Consider the following 15,981-nt stretch of genomic DNA (forward strand, 5'->3'; position numbering starts at 1 on the left):
GAAATAAAGTTCCAATACGATTTAAAGAAATTTCGTTTTTGTTGAAAAAAGCCCATTGAATTCTGTGTAATAGAGTTGCTTATTTCTCAAAACAATTTCATTTATTCATAAGCATGACTGATAAATCAATATTGGTGACAGTATCCCTAAACGATGCAGGATACCTGCGAGTTAGTGGGTAGGAGAGTATGCAATTTGTATGCATATACTGCCTGGAATATGACCATTTTTCAGAAACTGTTCTCTCCAAGATAGCCAATGATCTACATTTGGACAAACCCAAATGCACTTGAATCTTTATTCCTTTTCGCTCCCTGCAGTGTCAACACTATTAACAATCTACTTTTTTTCTTGAAACTCTGTTTTCCCTTACACTTTTCTAAGTGCACTTACATAACCTTCTCTCTCATTATTTCTCCTTCCCCAAATGTTCATAAACTATTGATTTTTCCCTTCATTCTCTCAAACACTTAATGTATTTTCACAGCTTCAGCAACGATCTCCATTTTGACAGCTCTGAGCTGCATATGTCAGGGTGTACCTCTTTCTGAAACCAATGGTTCCTTCCCCTGCTATTTGGTCCTTACACCCTTCCACCACTGGACATGTCCCAAGTCAGGTGTGACACCTTTCCTTCCAAAGAAGCTCATTTTACGTCTACATGCATTTGTGTTTACCAAGCACCTGGCAGGTATCAAGCACATGATCTCATCTTGATTCTTCCCTTGTCTTTTAGTCCATCACCCATCACCTTACCATCCAGTCTCAACTGACTCATTGCTAACCTTTGCCCCATCAGGTCATGTTCTCATCACCTGAAACCTGAATCACTGCAGTAGAATCAACCCTGGTCCTTCCTGAAGGACAATTCCTCTAAAAGATGACATCCAACACGTGATTGTCCAAAAACCTCCCTAATTTGTATAAGATTATGGTGAAGATAATACGCGAGCCCTTCCCAATCCGTGAGAATCTAACCAGTTCCTTAGCCAGTAAAAGTAAAAGTTAGTAAAATATAATTGCTTACTTTGTTTTTATCATAATTTGAAGCAAGTGAAGCATGTAATTAGTGGGACAAAAGGTATTTCTTCTTCCCAAACCACCTATAAAGTATGGAAAATATGAAATATTGACACAAATCTTAATTTTGACTCAATGTATGGAGAATCATTTAACTTTCCCGGACTTCAACTGTCTCATTTGCAACACAGGAATGATAATGTTTGCCTCTCCTCTCAGTCCTGCTGTGAGAATCACATGTGAGATGCCCGAGAGAGAGAGAGAGAGAGAGAGAGAGAGAGAGAGAGAGAGAGAGAGAGAGGAACTTTCACAAAACTGCTAATGCCACACAAAGTGGGGGGATCTTACTGAGAAGGGGAACTAGAGAAGGCTGGGTCCCCTGGAACATACTTATATGGCCCAGGAAGACTTCATGCAACAATGAAATACTCTGACTTCAGGAGTTTCCAGAAACTTACTGCCATGGAAAGAAAACACAAAATGAAAAATAAAAATGCACTGATGATGGATAACTGGCAAATTTTATTTTTCGTTGATCACTTAAAAGGTTTTATAAGTAGAGAAAAACAATGGGCTTGGAGAGAGAAATGAACAGCCTATTTCTTTATGAATGTAATGAATTAGATGAACACCCTAATCTCACTTCCCTTAGCTCTAAATGTACGCTACCATATCACTGCTTGGTCATATGACCTGCAATCAGTGGTGAAGTATCCGGACAATTGGATTAATCTGCTCTTAGGAGTTTTACTTCTTCACGGTTAAAACCAGAGCAGAGAAACAAAAGATAAACAGTCCAGCTAAACTGGTGCAGGCTTACCACGCGATACGTGAGGAAACACCATAGAAAACTGCTGAAAATACAAACAAACACAGAAATAACGCTATCCAGTCAGAAGTACTAGTATCCACGTTGGTCTACGACTCTTTGTGCCCTTTGGATACTACTCATTTCTGAGTAATAAAGTGAAAGGACACCCACAAAGCTGGGGTGCATTCATTACATTGAAGGTCACATTATGAACATTTCATCTTAAAACGTTCTTTAAAAACAAGCTTTTAGGGCTTCCCTGGTGGCGCAGTGGTTGAGGGTCCGCCTGCCGATGCAGGGGACACGGGTTCGTGCCCCGGTCTGGGAAGATCCCACATGCCGCGGAGCGGCTGGGCCCGTGAGCCATGGCCGCTGGGCCTGCGTGTCCGGAGCCTGTGCTCCGCAAGGGGAGAGGCCACAACAGTGACAGGTCCGCGTACCGCAAAAAAAAAAAATAAAAACCAACTTTTAGAGAGACAATAGCCCATAAGCCCACCTTTGCTGAGTATTCCATCCATAGCAGATACAGAAAATGACCTAGAAATAGCTGGTAGCTTCTTCAGTGCCATTGTAGCAGACAGCTGCTCTTCTTTCTACCGTATAATATAACCCCCCTTTTTCTGAAAACTGCACCAAAATTTGTATTGGAGGGAGGGGGCTTTGCATTTAACCGACCATAGTCAACAGCTGATTATCTATTTCTCTCTTGGCCTTACAGTTTGTCAAGGTTTCCGTCTGAGTTACAGTCGCTGTTGAAGGTATCAGACGACAGAGAGTTGGGGAAGAGGTGGTGGAATAAACACATCATGGAATATGGTTGATACGGCTTCATTCCTACTTGTTCTATGCACTCTTTTTTCCCACAATATTTTTGACCAGTCAAAGAAACAGAGTATTTATTTCTTCTCAGCCACTCCTCATTTTTTGAGATTTATTTTCTTGTAAACTTCGAAAAGATACTAAGATGAAGTTTTTTTCTAAGTCATTATTCATTCTCCCATTTTTTTTTTTTTTTTTTTTTTTTTGTGGTACGCGGGCCTCTCTCTGTTGTGGCCTCTCCCGTTGTGGAGCACAGGCTCCGGACGCGCAGGCTCAGTAGTTGTGGCTCACGGGCCCAGCCGCTCCGCGGCATGTGGAATCTTCCTGGACCGGGGCACGAACCCGGGTCCCCTGCATCGGCAGGCGGACTCCTAACCACTGCGCCACCAGGGAAGCCCTCATTCTCCCATTTTTAGAAAGAAACAGAGAGGCCTGGAGAAAAGCTGATGAAATATGTCAGTTTTGGTTTTTAACAAATGCCACTGAAATTAGAGAAGTCATGGGTCTACAGGCTCCACGACCCGGAAAGCATTCTGTGCCAAGTCCAGCTTGTAGTCCGTTTTGTTCCAATTAAATTAGGTGAAAACGAGGAGATTTCACATAAAATCTGGGCTGTATCTCCCAGGTTTCGCTCTAACTGAGGAGAGCCAGAGTCAGGAGGTTTCTGCAGGGCTTGCCCTCCGAGGTCCCACTGAACGGCCAACCTGCCAGAACCCGGCAGACACTGAACTTACAACCCATGCGAAGAGATGCAGGAATGGATACACAAACAGAAAAGGAAACACTCTAGGGCAAAGCATGAAGAACTGGGTAGCGGTGAGCATAGTGTGTTTTAGACAACATACAACACAAGGGATTCATCTGAAGAAATAATAGAACAATTGTGGGTTAGCTGATCAATATGCAGACTGGCCCAACAAGGCCCCTGGGTATCAGAGGGGGATTGGTTCCAGGACACGCCACGGACACTGAAATCCACGGCTGCTCAGGTCCCTTGTGTGAAATGGCGCAGTGTTTGCATATAAGCTACACACACCCTGCTGTATACTTTAAGTCATCTCTAGATTACTCACAATACCTCATACATTGTAAATGTTAGGTAAATAGTTGCTAGTGTGCAGGAAATTCAAGTTTTGTTTGGGGGAACTTTCCAGAATTTTTTTTCCCCGAATATTTCTGATCTGTGGTTGGTTGAATCCAAGGATGCAGAACCTGCAGATATGCGGGTGGGCTATACTAATGAACACCACCTTGAGTGAGCTCCTGCTGTGTACGGACAGCGACCCAGACGCGCCCTATGCCTTGTTACACTAACTGTTCCCAACGGCATACTGAGGTGAAACTGTCTTTTGTTTCACATATGGAAATAAAGAGACTCAGAGTTTACGTGCTTTGCCCAACTTTGTATAGTTACTGAGTCTCTATACCAGGATTCAAATTCATATCTATCTGATCATCAGTCGCATGTACTTTTCACCGTAAGAGTATAGGGTCCTAGTCAAGAGAAACAGTCTGCAGGAAGCAGAAGGAAAGTTTCTGAGCTCAACTAAATCTGTAGGTTTTTGTTTGTTTTCTAATGGACGTGATAATGATTTCCCAAAAGAATCAAGAAAAGAGATGCGCTATTAAGGTAAAGTGACTTACCCAAGGTCACATAATCTGTTGCGAAAACCCTGTTAGACTTTAGACTTCTTATGCACTCGATGCATTTTTAATCATGCAATACTACCTTCTCACTGACTTTCTTAAATTTCTTCATCTCAGATACTTACCTATGTCTTACCATGAAGCCCCTTGGGCAGATTCAGAAGGTGCATTATTCTTTTAAATAGTTTTGTATGAGTAACGTATTACTGTTAAAATTCTGGTACCATTTCTAAAAGACTCATGTTTTATGTTAATTTACTTTGTGAATTTATCAGGTATCTTTTATAAAATTAAATCTGCAGCTCTTTGACATTTTGAGTGAACGGCAATACATTTGCTAAATATAAATACAGTTATAACTACTTCACAAATTTAAATTTTAAAAATGTACCTGACATTTAAATTTAAAATTTAAATTTTAAAAATGTACGTGAGTACGTACATTAAAGGTGATAAAGAATTAGCCACTTTTCTAATGTACTGATTTAACGATTGTTTTATTTAAAAAAAAAACTTATTTCAGCTTCACTGATCATTTGAAGACCAAATTCACGAAAATCTAAAACAATCTTCTGACGCTTCATGTGTAGAATGTGCTGAACTAGCTTCACAATAATGATTGAAAGATAAAGTTCTTGGTCACATGACATTATTTTAATGACCTTTCACTGTCTGCTTTTTTCCCATTCTTCTTCCTCTGTTGTTTCTTTACTTTTTCTTTTTTGGTAAGTGATAACAAATCAAACCCAAAAAAAATCGTAATTGTATCACAAACAAGGCATTGTTTGTGATTATAAAATTTTCCATTTCTGGTTCAGTCAAATAGTTTAACCACAAAACTATATGGAGACTGACTATAACACCAAATAATAATTTAGATTTCTCAAACTTACTATTGGTATATTTTCAGTGATAATCTAGAAATCTATACAGATGAAAATGTTTAAAGGTTACATTTAAAAAACCATAGCTACTTTTAAAACTCCAACTGATGAAAGAAAATAAGCCATGAGATATTGCTTAACTGGAGATCTCTTGACGACACCTATGAACAGAATCTCAGCTCTGGACTAAATCAAGACCACATCCTTACAAAATGTCCAGGGTACCTACACAGACCAGCCCCACGCTGTCCACACTTCACTCCATCTTCACTAGCCACTGAAGCAAATCAAAAGGCTTTCTGGATGTATTTTCAGACGTTGAGTTTTTAAAGTCCACTTAATCCTTTGAGTATCCTTATTGGTATAACTAATGATAAATATTAGTTCTCCTTTACATACCCGAAAATTATGACAAAAATGCAGTGACTGATTCATTTAAAGTCAAAATGAAAGTACAGTTGACCCTTGAACAACATAGGTCTGAATTAAACGGGTACACTTATACCCAGATTTTTTCAATAAATATATTGGAAAATTTTTGGAGATATATGACAATTTAAAAAAACGAACAGTGGAAATGCACAGCCTAGAAATATCGAAAAAAATTAAGAAAAATGTAGGTATGTCATGAATGCATAAAACAGACATATATATAACATACAAAACATGCTGATGGATTGCTTATGTTAGTAGTAAGGATTCTGGTCAAGAAGCGGCTATTAGCAGTTCAGGGCTGTCAAATGTTGTATGTGGATTTTCAGCTGCATGGGGTGTTGGTGCCCCCGAACCTCAGCATTGCTCAAGGGTCAGCTGTAATTAAAATGAGCTTGGGTCATGCTGATCTAGGCTCCACCGTTTGGTATAAAACATGGTATCAATTTTGAATAATAGATGTTTTAAAATCAGGTCCTCCCTGCATTAAACTATTTTTCCATTGAAAATTTCCAAGAAAATTGATGCTGAATTAATGAGAAAATATTATATTCCCTACATTGAAGCTCTTAAATGTAAGAGGCACGTTGCCATACAGTAATCAGAAGGGACTCTTTTGATAAAGGAAGGAATGATTGCTACTGGAGACTATTTATAGTAATTCGAAGATACTGCATCTGAGTTTCCAAAACACTCTTGAAAGCATAGTATCGAGACTGTCCAATATTCCACGGAGTACGCATCTATTCAGTTATGCACAAATACTTAGCTGTCAACCACATACAGAGGATTGCGGCTTAACCGGTAAGTAAGTATCCCCGTAAGTAGTGGGTTGGGTGACTTGTCCAAGCTCTTACGACCAGCATTTCAAGAATCCCCATCTTCTGACTGTCAAACAGTTCTGCTACGTCACAATGCATAACATATTTTATACTGCAGGATGCTGTCTCTTACCATGCATGCCATGTACAACTCATTCTGCTAAGCTAAACGGGACAAAAATACGAAATAAGAGATCTCTCTCCACTTGAGTGCTAGTCTATGACTCACCGGATGGGTTTCAGGGGCAGTTAGACAACTGTAGAAATAACTTCTGACTTAAGATACACTTTTCTTCGCTGGTGGCTTTTGCCTTCCTGATAGAATTGGGTGAATAAGCAGGTTCCTTGCCTGGAATTTATATCTTTTAATTGGTACGAAAATAACAGTCAATTCTTGAAGGCCTTCTTAAATTCCATAATAATCACCTCACACTTTTACATTTTTTGTAACTATGTACATAACTTGGTTCAAACCCATGCAAACAATTCCAAAGGCAAACTGGACGTTCAAATCCACTAGGATCTGATGGTCAATAGATACATTAGACTATCCAATTCATATTTAGATGGTCTAGACAAAATTGACTGACTTTTTATAATATTTTTATAATTTAAAGGTTCAAGCCAGAATTCTCTGTCCCACTCTCATACATACCATTTCTTGTTAAAAGAAGAAAAAGAATTGAACAGACTCCAGGGCTCATTTCTAATTATCCTCTGGTCCTATACGGTATACACTTTACATTTTCCTGGTTGTGCGATCCTATTTCACTTTTCTCTTTTCTCTTTTGAGTCTCAAATATAAGCAACACAACAACACTGATCCCTCCCAACAAAACTCCTTCCTCTGGGAAGGGGTGTTGAATATTGTGTCTGGTACTCCCCGAACCTCGTGCATCCTAACAGACCAAAAAAACATCAGGAAAAAGAGCTGTTTTTAGTGGGATATGGATGTCCTAGAATTAAGTATTGATCTCTCTTTAAAGACAGGTGATTCTGTGCAAAAAGAAGGTTTGGTTGCATTAGCCCACCCACTCCTTTTTTGGGGCGGCATGGGCAGTTAGAGATTAGAATTTCCACAGGCATTAAGTTGGTTTACAAAGCTCTGTCTCAATGTAACGACATTTCCCCAGAGATAAGGATTGACGAAAGCTTCCAGGCAGCTTGCCTGAGCTTGGAACGGTGAATGAGTTATTTATTTCTGTAACCAAATCTCCAAAGGAATTAGGCCAGGAGAACTCTTACTTTGTGCTGTTTGAGCCACATTTGGAGAAAGCCTGCCCCCTCTGCCACACAGAAGGTAACTGCGGCCACGTACCCACAGGCCTGCTTCCTGGAACACGTTCTCCGCTTCCATCTTCTGCTCTGCCCACCAGGGGAGTCTGTCTGGGCTATTAACTGACAACCAAACTAAGAGTCTAACAGTAGGTTTTAACTCTCTTAAAACATGATTGATCAGTCCACGTGGTAATTTCACGTTCACATATCTCAGATCAGGAAAACAAGCAAACAAAGGCCAGCTGTGCCAGGGACACACTGTAGGTCCCCAGGACACACTGTAGGTCCCCCGGCGAGGAACCCAAGTCAGCAGTGCATTTCTCCTCCTGAGATTATCATTTCCGACCTATACAGGGCAACGGAGCCCCCAGGGAGCTCGGTGACACGGATGCCTCTGCTCTCTTTCTGCTAAGCAAGCAGGTTCATGGTAAATGGCAGGTGACAGTTGAGAACGATGTTTCCTCAGAGTGCAGCTGCTGCCCTCAGCCAGCGCACCACGGGGGCGCCCATTTTAACTGCCTCAGAGGATGCTAGCGATGAAACTGAGAAGAGGGTAGGTATGGAAATGTATTTTAGTATCAGTTATGGGTGACCTAAGAAATTAAAAAGAAAACCCGAAGAACTGTGCTTTCTCAAAGGGCCCAACTCTCTCCACAGGCTTGGCTATGCTTACAGCATCACGTGTGTTTAAAGGATTGTCAAAGTCTGCCCTGCCAAGGCAAGCCCTCCACTCACTGAATGTGCCCATCGGAACCCATCGAGCTCTTAGTGAGATGTCAGGCAGGGGCTGTAAATCCGTGCAACTGCCTTTACCCAGTGAACCCTTTCTATTAGAGCAGAATGTTTACCAAGGTCACTGTGAAAGACCGTAGTTTTAAAGCCCCAGGCGAAGACTCCAGAAGTAAGAATTAACAGAAAATAGATTTAATTAAGACGTTAAAGCTTATGGTTCATCGAGAATCTCCTGGCCCCCTCATCACTTTTGGGATTTCAGTGACAAATGCATTCTGTATCACTAAGAAGTCAGAATGCTATGGAAACCCTCTCTCCTGAAAAGCACGCTGAAGGTCCTCATTCTCTGCCCCTGGCAGATCTGGTTTGAGCAAGTAGTCTTAAGCTTTGAAAGGCTGGAAAGACAACACTGCATGAAAACGTGTGTTTTTCTTTAGGTAAGATCCACAGGTGCAGGTACACTCGGGGTTGGTGCAGAGAGAGGGATCAGGTGTGTGTACGCATGTGTCTGTTCTTGCGCACAGCCTGGCACATTATAATCACATGAAATATATTAGATGGTTAAACCGTCACTACTAGTAACTTTTTGAGGCTTGCATACTATGTAACACAGGATCAGCTTAAACTACAAGCATAATGCCAAGAACAAAAAAATAACAGAACTCTTACAAAATGACAGATTGTATTATTTGGGGGGAAAACACGACACACACATTCAGAAAGATATTAGCTCATCAATAAAAATACCCAACTAAGATTTTACTATACTGATAGAAGCTTATACATATATATATATATATATATAATTTTCAATATTCTCATCACACAACGGACTTCAGAGAAGTAAAATATCCAACTGCTTTACTAGGCAAGATTTTCCCAAAGATCATTATCCAGGAACAACCATGTAAACATCAAATTCTTTCTCGTCTAATCCACAAGGCAAAAATAATACTGTTGCAATCTTTCTGTTAAAATCTTGGTGGGGGGGGGACCGTTTTGAGTTATCAACAAGCAGAAATAATAGTATTATCACTTACCGGCCAAGTAAAGGAACTGGAACTCTTCCAGCTTCTCTAGCGTCAGGTTGTGAGTAGGTCTGCAACCTCGTCTCACAAAGCTATTTCCCGAACAGGTGCAGCGCTCTCACGAGCATCCTGTTTATCTGGAGAAGCGCGAGCCTTGGAGCACTCGGACCCCGCCTGCAGAGCCCATGGTTTCTCAGCGGCTCCGAGAACTTCGGCCTCACTCTTCGGCCCCTATCCCTCGGGCCCCCGGAGGAAATTATTCTGGAAGTTGCTGCGGAGAGTTTGATCCGTGGAACAGGAGTGCTCCTCGGAGCCCTGCTCGGGGGTCGCAGCAGGGAAAAGAAGGCTCCTTTCCGTCGGTCACGGACGGGGAGGGGAGCGCGGGGGCACCGGGAGACGCAGCCTCTTAGCTGCGAGGCGCGGGGAGCCGGGCTGCCCTTGGCGAGGCCCGCGGCGGCGCAGTCCGGTCGCGGCGGCGGCAGCCGGGTCCGGAGACGCTGTCCATCCCCTCCGGTGCTGAAGTCAGGGGCCCGAACCCCGGGCCGGGCCCCGCGCCGCACTTTTCCTCGCCAGCCAACGCGAACGGCTGCTCGCCTTCCAGGCTCGCCTTTCTCTGGCGCTTCCTCTCTGGGTAGCGGCGCGCTGGCTCTCCAGGATCACAGTCCCATGGTTATTCGGTGGCACCGTTTCCGGACAGTATCTGACGGTGGAGGTAGGAATCCGTGGAAAATCAGATCTGAGCCGCTCCTGACTTTTCAGTGGCCGCGAACGAGTTTCCTAATGCTAGAAACGAAAGGAAACGCACGCACACGCGCGCGCACACACACGCACGGGAGAGGGAGCGGGCGTGTGTGTGTGTCGGGGAGGGGGAGAGTAAATATAGATTATGTACCGTGGAAAAGCCAGAGCTTCTCTGGGTCTCTCATTACGTAAGATGGAAAGGGCTATTTTGGAAGACTCCACAATCCTGATCGCCAGTTAGGGGAACCAGATGTGAATTCTGAGAAGCCCCATTTGAAATTCCTAGGTTAGACACAGCAAAGCGATCGTGGATTCTTCTTAGACCCTCCAAGCAGAAACGACAGGTTACTGTTACATGAAAAGACAGAGAATGAAGGAAAAAGAAAGGCACCCGCTACGTTGCGAAAGGCTGCTGGATTGGCTGGGGGTCCCCAGCTGAGCCGCCGGGGGATCGGGCCGGACGCGGGTCGCCGGAGCGCCGGGCGGCGAGACTGGCGAGGCAGCGGCGCGCGCCGGGCGCGGGCTCCTTCCCGGGGCCAGGCTGGCGAGCGCCTGCAGCCTCGGCCCCTGCAGGGCGGCAGGGGAAGCCGAGTGCTCAAGGATCGAGCCGGGGTTGAAAAAGTCAGCGGGAAGACTCGGCTGTCCCCGCCCTTTCAACGCCGCCACGACGCGCCGCCCGCCCGCCCCCGGCCCGGGTTTCCGCCCTTCAGCCCGGCTTCTCCTCGCTGCCCCCAGGCCTCGCCGGCCCGTCGCTCCCGCGGCGCACAGACCCCACGTCCGCCCGCTGCACCCGCTCGCACAGCCGCTGGTCCCCGCACCGGGGAGGGCGGGGTGGCTGTCCCCGGGCGGCCCCCGAGGGCTCCGCCACCCACCTCGGCAACGCGCGTGGGGTGAGGCGGGGAACTGAGATACTCTGCGTTGAACCTGCTAGGAAACTGGTCAAAATCACGTCCACGCGGACCCGTAGCCAAGAGGGAAAATGGAGCTGGGGGCGAGGGTCGTGCCCCGGCCCACCGTTCCCGGCACCGAAACTGTGAGCGCAGGCTTCTGCGCCCGGAGACCTGGGGGGAGTTCAGGAAGGAATGGAGGGGTGCGGGGCGAGGCGGCCGGAGCGGGTGCCAGGCGCCCTTCCCGCCGCGCGCTCGGATCCCTCCTGCCCGGATTCCGACAGCAGAGGGAGCCGTGCGCGCAGCGCCGGCCTCCACGCCGGCCCCGGGGATCCGAGCCAAGGGGCGGGCGCCGCGCCGGGGGGCTCTCCCGGGACCGGGCTGGTGGGGCGGCCAGCGCGGCGCCTATGGTTCCCCGGAGGCGAAAGGGGACTGAAGCGGGGTCCCTGGGAGTGCAGACCGGACAGGCGCGCTATTCAGTTCGGGAAGCCCAGGGTTTCCTTAGACTGCGAGCCGCCGCCGCCGCCGCCGCGCCCGCGCGTCCCGGTAGCCCCCAACCGCGCAGCCGGCCGGCTCCCGCCGGAGAAGGCCCTTGGGGGGCGGGCGCGCGGGGCGGGACAGGAGGCGGGGCTGTCAGTGGGGAGGCGGCGCGGGGGGCGGCGCGCAGGGGTCCCTCCGGCTCCGGGCGGCTGGCGCTGGGGGATGCGCGCGGGAACCTGCACGCGCAGCGAGAGGGGCGCGTCGCCCGCCCTCTCTCGGGCCTTTAACCACGGGCGCTGGCTGCAGGTGCCGGTGGGCCTCTCAAACCGCGTCGGATGGAGTCGTCTGGCTTCTCCGGGACACACGAAGCTCCCTAGGATATTGTTCCCTGGGGCGAATGTGGAAGCGTGTGTTTTGCTTTACGGTCCGTGTAAAAGTAGACGGATTGCCCAGCATGGTGGTACAGGAAGTTTCCCTTTTCCCTTGGACTCGTGTAGGCAAAACACATGCCTCTTGGATGTGCACAAGCACGTACATGTCACCTCCACAAATAAGTTTCAGAAAGTGCTGTTTTTGTTAGAGGACGGAAACAAACCTCCTCCAGCGAGGACTACGCTCGCCTAAGGGTGAAGACACTTTTCTCCGCAGAATTTAATCCACCGGATGCAATTGATTGCTTAAATGATTTTCTCCGGACATGTAGAAACTAGAACAATAGCAGAAATTTAACGCATCAAGTAAAAGAACCGCATTTAAATGAGGCGCAGAACACGAGGATGTGACTAATTAAAAACATATGCCCTTGATTTTTCAGACCCGGAGGAAGAGATTTCTTGTCCAGCGCTGGCTGACCTGGGCGCAGAGCCTGTCGGTCCTTCCCCTTCCCTCTCTCTCTGCCAGGAAAAGAAAACAGAAACAGCTGATTAATTTGAACTGTCAGTCCCAGTAAGGTTATATTAGTTTGATGTCTTTTTTGTTGTTGTTGTTTTGAAGAAGCAATATCTACTCCCAATTGTCTTCATCAAGTTGTGTAACCAGTTATGGAAATTAACATGATGAAAATTAAATGCAGTCTAACATCTGATGCTACAAATGAATAGAACAAAGTACACAAAACCAGGGGACAGATAAACTGAGATGAACTATTGTAAGAAATTTCACCCTTAAAGCAGTTTTTTAAACTTTATTTTAAATGTGAATTGTCATTCTTATTTTAAGTTATCGTTATGTTTAGAATGTAAACATAGTAAAATGGGAATGTAAATCATCAAAACAATACAACATATGAAGCATAAGTTTCACAAGAAAATTTTGTGCCCCAGCATGTGAATCTGAAACTAGGTCCTACAATCTCACTGCTTACAAAACTAGAATACAGTTTCCACCCACCCAGCCCACTGGGATTCCTTCACAGTGTAAGAGTCTTAGAAAACATTAGCTGGTGAAGCATTTTGTAAACAATTTGAAGTCCTTTGGAGGAGGGAGTTTGAAATGCAAATCAAAACCTCCCCCCAATATGATCTAGAGTAACAGTCATTGTCTATGAAACTCTGACACTGGCTGTGTCACTCACCCAGCCTCCTAACTATTTTGAGTCATTTTGACTCCATACGTAAAATGTCTGCTAACCTCTTCGAATTGTCATACGCAAACAATATGTGTAAAACTTCATATACCCTGGTATATTTCTATTAAAAATAGGTAACATTATTATCTATGGAGTATCCTTTGGTTGCTATTTCTACACCTCGATTTCAAGCGTGGATAGGTAATTTAGGGTTTCTGTTTTTGATTAACATATTTTTCTTATTATTTCTGTGCTTAACTTCATGCCTCCTGTTAAAGATAGGGTTATATGAGTCCAATACCCACATCTGAACCCTTCTCAATTCATGGTTTCAACAGGTCTAGGATCATTCCAAGTCGATTTTTTTATTGTGTTCAAGTGCAACTGAATATTACTTAACTATTACCAGTTATTTCTGAGTTGGAACAATGATCCTATTTATTTCCTTCTGTGGGTTTTCTAATGAAATATTGCTGAGTTTAATATTGTTTTGACCCCTTTTTATATAAGAACCTCCCCTCAAGACATACCTTTCCTTAGCCAAGGTGTTCTAGCCTGCTGAGTCATCATCAGATAAGTCTAGAGGGCTTCAATGACAAACTGAAATTACAATGGAGCAATCAGACCAGACGTACAAACATGGAGTCCGGAGGCCATTAAGGATCTGGTCTCAGACATGTCCTTGCACCGCTGAGAACTTGAACTTTCTCTGAACTGCACCAGGTCCAAGGACACCACCAGCCGTATTCAGGAGAGCACCTGCCAGCTGCACCCGTATGGTCTCAAGGTGACTTGTGACTATGCGACCATTTCAGACCCCAGCCGACCCTGGCTTGACAAGCAGCCTTACTTCTGACAAGCTCCAGTTGTAACTCTTCATGAACAGCTCATGGAACCAGCTGTAACCTTGCAGTCTTTCCTTTATAAGCCTCCCCCGTTCTGTAGTCGGGGACACAATTCAAGTGCTTCTTGAATCTGTGTCTCCCCGGCTGCAGTCCTAACAAACTCCAAATAAGCACCTCTTTATTTCAATCAGGTCTCCATTTCTCAAATCTTGGCTAACAACCTCATGTGTTTCCTTCTGTATTAGTTGAGCTCAACTGACTTTAGTTACACGAAAAAGGTGGATGTAATTTCAGAATTCCACTCAAATTAACTGAAGTGCAAAAATCCATTGGTTAATCTGTTTATCCACTGGTCAGTTGGTGGACACTTGGGTTGTTTCCAGGCTTTGGCTATTAGCAATAAAACTGCTGTAGCTATTTGAGTACAAAAAAAAAAAAAAAAATCCATCGTTTAGATTTGTGTGTTTTTTGTTTCAGGGGAGGTAACAAGTAGAGGTCAGAGAAACTCAGGAAATTAACCACAACTACCCCGTGAGGAAGATTTCATTTTAGACAATGATTCCCTGACCTTAGCTTTTTATTTTTTACTTTCCTTTTCATAAAAAGAAGTTGAGCATAACTTGCTTGAGAAAGAATGCTACTTTCTGCTACATGGTAAGTTACTAAACTGTTTTGAGTCTATTTCTTCATTTCAAAATGGAAATAATGCAACCTACTTAGTAGAGTTGATGGACAGCAGATGGCCGGGAGCTCCACGCCTCTCCGACACACAGAAACAGTGCCTTGGAGGACTTTCTTGTTCATTAGCATCGAGCAGGGAACATTGCTTTATTCAAAGTGCATCCATGTGAATAGTTGCTACAAGGATGTAGAAACCACGACAGGTTTTGTCTACAGGTCATCAAGTCACACACGGTGGCAAGTTGCTAACCGTTGACAAAAAATAAAACTATCTTTAGAGGACATACTATCAATTCAGCGTATTTATTACAGCAAATATTTTTAAACTGCCTAGTGATATATACCCTTCCTAATAAGCATACATATACGCTTTTTAAAAGTAGCTTCCTTGGGGCTTCTCTGGTGGCACAGTGGTTGAGAGTCCGCCTGCCGAGACAGCGCACGCGGGTTCGTGCCCCGGTCCGGGAAGATCCCACATGCCGCAGAGCGGCTGGGCCCGTGAGCCATGGCCGCTGAGCTTGCACGTCTGGAGCCTATGCTCCACAACGGGAAAGGCCGCAACAGTGAGAGGCCCGCGTTACCGCAAAAAAAAAAAAGTAGCTTCCTTTTTGAAAAAACACACGTGTATCATGTCTGTGTGTGCAGACATGTGTATGTACATGACCGGATGCATGCCTATGTCTATATATGTAAATAAAAATAAATAAATATGATATTGATACCTCCAACTGGTGCCCAGTCATTTACAGAAAAATGTCCTGGAAATATTGTCTGAAGGGTCTCATTTACCATTTTACATTTCTCTCTTTCTTTTTAGCCCCATCTAACTAGACTTCTCTGTCAAGGTCACCAGTGCTTTCTTTATTTCTGGATCCACTGGTCATTGCTCTGCCTTCACTAAGTTCAGCCCTGTTACCAGACTCCAGAGCAGACTTTGATGCATTTGGTGATTCGCTCCCTGAAACCGTCTTCCTGTAGCTTTGCTGTGATGTTTTTCTCACACGTGGCTGTTCCTCCTCAGTCTTCCTTGCTGGGAGCTTCCAGCTCAAAGCCCTTAATGTTGGAAACCCACATGACTTCGTTCTTGGGCCACTACTCTTCTGTCTCTGCATTATCTGCTTAAGTGATCTCATCCAATGTCAACTGCCATTGCTTTTAACATCATTTAGATGACACTGACCCTTAAATCCGCCCACTGAGCTCCAGACATATAGAGATACGAGTTGCATATTTAAGATGTGTGCTTGAACGCTTACTAGAATCTCAAACTTGACCTGCCTGAATCAGCAGGTCCCCAACCCCACGCAG

At 44.9% G+C, this 15,981-nt stretch overlaps 1 protein-coding gene across 2 annotated transcripts in view; it reads right to left on the bottom strand.

Moving 5' to 3' along the window:
* SNTG1 (syntrophin gamma 1) overlaps positions 1 to 10,240 on the bottom strand; it is a 462,794-nt gene extending 452,554 nt beyond the window's left edge. For both annotated transcript variants that reach the window (XM_079902226.1, XM_079902222.1), the window contains exon 1: positions 9,485 to 10,240. The gene's annotated coding sequence lies outside the window, so the exon portion shown is untranslated. The remainder of the gene's footprint in view (positions 1 to 9,484) is intronic.
* Positions 10,241 to 15,981: the final 5,741 nt, after the last annotated feature.

The sequence above is a fragment of the Stenella coeruleoalba genome, assembly GCF_951394435.1.
Source record: "Stenella coeruleoalba genome assembly, chromosome: 17".
Taxonomy (NCBI): domain Eukaryota; kingdom Metazoa; phylum Chordata; class Mammalia; order Artiodactyla; family Delphinidae; genus Stenella; species Stenella coeruleoalba.